The 2,617-nt window shown below is 28.5% G+C and overlaps 1 protein-coding gene across 1 annotated transcript in view; it reads right to left on the bottom strand.

The window, feature by feature from the left end:
• The window catches only part of LOC112459732, a 9,139-nt gene extending 8,443 nt beyond the window's left edge, over positions 1 to 696 (bottom strand). The window contains exon 1 of the mRNA XM_025024002.1: positions 541 to 696. The gene's annotated coding sequence lies outside the window, so the exon portion shown is untranslated. The remainder of the gene's footprint in view (positions 1 to 540) is intronic.
• Between the last annotated feature and the right edge of the window lie 1,921 nt (positions 697 to 2,617).

The raw sequence follows: 2,617 nt of genomic DNA, 5'->3' as shown, positions 1-2,617 counted from the left end.
ATATACTAGCTGGTTATCCGGGCTTCGCCCCGGAGGACATATGTAATAAGACACGCAAATAGTCGAGAGATACATATATGTATATATACACATATTCCTGTGTGTGTGTGTGTGTGTTGTGTGCCTGGAGGCAGTTTCTGGACTTTTCTGTTAGTATGTATGTATGTATGTATGTATATACATACATAAGCGTTAACTTGCATGCACATTATATTTAATATACACATTATTTGATACACCAGAACATCCTAAAATTTTCTCAAGTTTTAAATCATTAATGTTTATACACAAAACATAGCACTAATTATCCAAGAATATAAATATTTTAAACGTAGCCCTAATTGTAAGATTGAAAATGTTCAATAGCTCTATAATCATATTTTTGTAAATATATTATTCATCTTTTCCATGTTTGGTGTTTTTTCTTTATATTTAATAAAAAAAAAACAATTTTCTTGCTTACTTCATGAATCATTGCAATAAATATTATTACCGATATGTTGAAATTTTAACATCTTAAATCAACGTATAGATACTTACTCTTTATATATATTTTTGTTGTACCAGGCAGGGAGATCATTAGATGTTACATCGCGCAGATTTGGATCAATCACGCTGTTATCCTCTAGGATAACTTTTAAATGTTCCTCTACCGTCTGGGTTTGAACTGCAATGCGTTAACATATTTATACACGGAATAATGAAAATTATCAAATAATTTGAAAAATCATATAATTTGCAATTCTATCTTTTTACATGGATGCATCAATAATTTTGTAAAAAATTTTGACATTTTAGAAATCAGTTTGAACGTTTTACATAATTATTTTGATGGTGCAACAAAATATAATCAAATTATTTTCAGATCTGTATCTAGCTAAATTTTTAGAATCTTCAGCAAAACCGTTCTTTCGGCGTTCTTGCAATGCGAGGATAACGAGTTACGGTAACGATAAGTTACTTTTTTAAATGAGTAACGAATAACGGTAACGAGTTACGCTAACGATGAGTTACTTCTTTCAATGAGTAACGAGTAACGGTAACGAGTTACTTCTTTTAAAAATAACAAGTTATATATGGTAACGATAAGTTACTTTTTCAATGAGTAACGAAATACGGTAACAAGTTACTTTTCAAACGTAACTTTCCCTGATATTATATTATTAATTAATATACTTTGATATTATATTATTAAATAATTATTTATTTATTTGAAATATATTATTATAAAATATTCTTAAAATATGTATTTTGACAACTTTGCCGAGTATAAGAGCTTCCGCACAAGACTCTCATATAGTAATGTAGCGTAACGTAACGTAGGTCAACGCACAAAAAAAATGTATAACGTCGTAACCGATACGTTTCTCGTGCGCTGACTTACGTTACGTTACGCTGCATTCACTTTTCGATGACATTATCTTGATACTTTTATACGTAAATAATGAAAGAAATCGATTGTTGTAAAAATAGAACAAAAAATAATTTTAAAAAATTTGATTATATTTTGTAAACGCATTCAATTTTGCAAAATTGCAAATGTAAAAATTAATTTCATTATTATATACGCTTTCTTTCATTATTTTATATACAAAAGTGTCAAGGTAAAGTAGTCGAAAGGTGAATACTTTAGAGACTAACGATGTATTTCATATTTCATATTATAAAAATATTATAAAAAAATTTAAAATATCTCAAGAAATCTTTAACGAAAGAGAGATTTATTAGTGTTTCGAAAACGTCTCGACGAGATCTACAACTGTTCTCTCAAGGGCAAAATCGAGTTATTTAACAAATTAGTCGCCTTTAAAATTTCTTAAAAACAACATCTATGACATAACTCACATAAGAATCATGTGTCCTCTTTTCAAACCAAACAACTTTTGTCTAAAGCAATTTTTTTCTACAATCAAAAATGAAAAAGTTTTGGATGTAATTTGAATAGTCAAATATCGATATCTCATGTAGTTTTAGGAAAAAACGTTTTAAACGTAAGTTGTATGACTTGGAGGACAAATAATAGTAAAATCATATTTTTTAAAATTAATTTTTTTAGGTCACAAAATCATCGTCATATAAAATTCTATTTTTTTAAATAGAATTGTATGATTTTTTTTACACCATAATAAAGTTCTCTTTTGTTAAAAATTTTTTGATATTTCAAATTATATCATGATATTTTTAATATAAAATATGAAATATCTCGTGAAGTATTCACTTTTCGATGACTTTACCTTCATATTTTTATACACAGAATGGTGAAAGAAATCGAATAATAATATTAATTTTTATATTTGCAATTTGCAAATTAAATGCGTCTACAAAATGCAATCAAAGTTTTTAAAATGATTTTTTCTTCAACTCGCTTCGCTCGTGCCGCAAATGTCGGGGGCAGGCATCAAAAACATGCTTATTAACATTTAAAGTTAAAAAAAGTAAAATTAATAATGTACTTTCGACCGGCTATGAAGAAAAATCGTATACACTACGCGGGCCAAAAGTTGAAATCTCGGTCCTGCTCGTCATGATGCCCTCGGCTTCGCCTCGGGGCATCATGACGCGCAGGGCCAAAAATTCAACTTTCGGCCCTTGTAGTGTAATATACTATTTGGTAATT

Source organism: Temnothorax curvispinosus, unplaced genomic scaffold, assembly GCF_003070985.1.
Source record: "Temnothorax curvispinosus isolate PA1 unplaced genomic scaffold, ASM307098v1 QBEX01010109.1, whole genome shotgun sequence".
In the NCBI taxonomy this organism is placed as follows: Eukaryota; Metazoa; Arthropoda; class Insecta; order Hymenoptera; family Formicidae; genus Temnothorax; species Temnothorax curvispinosus.
This window is presented reverse-complemented; position numbering and strand designations above follow the sequence as displayed.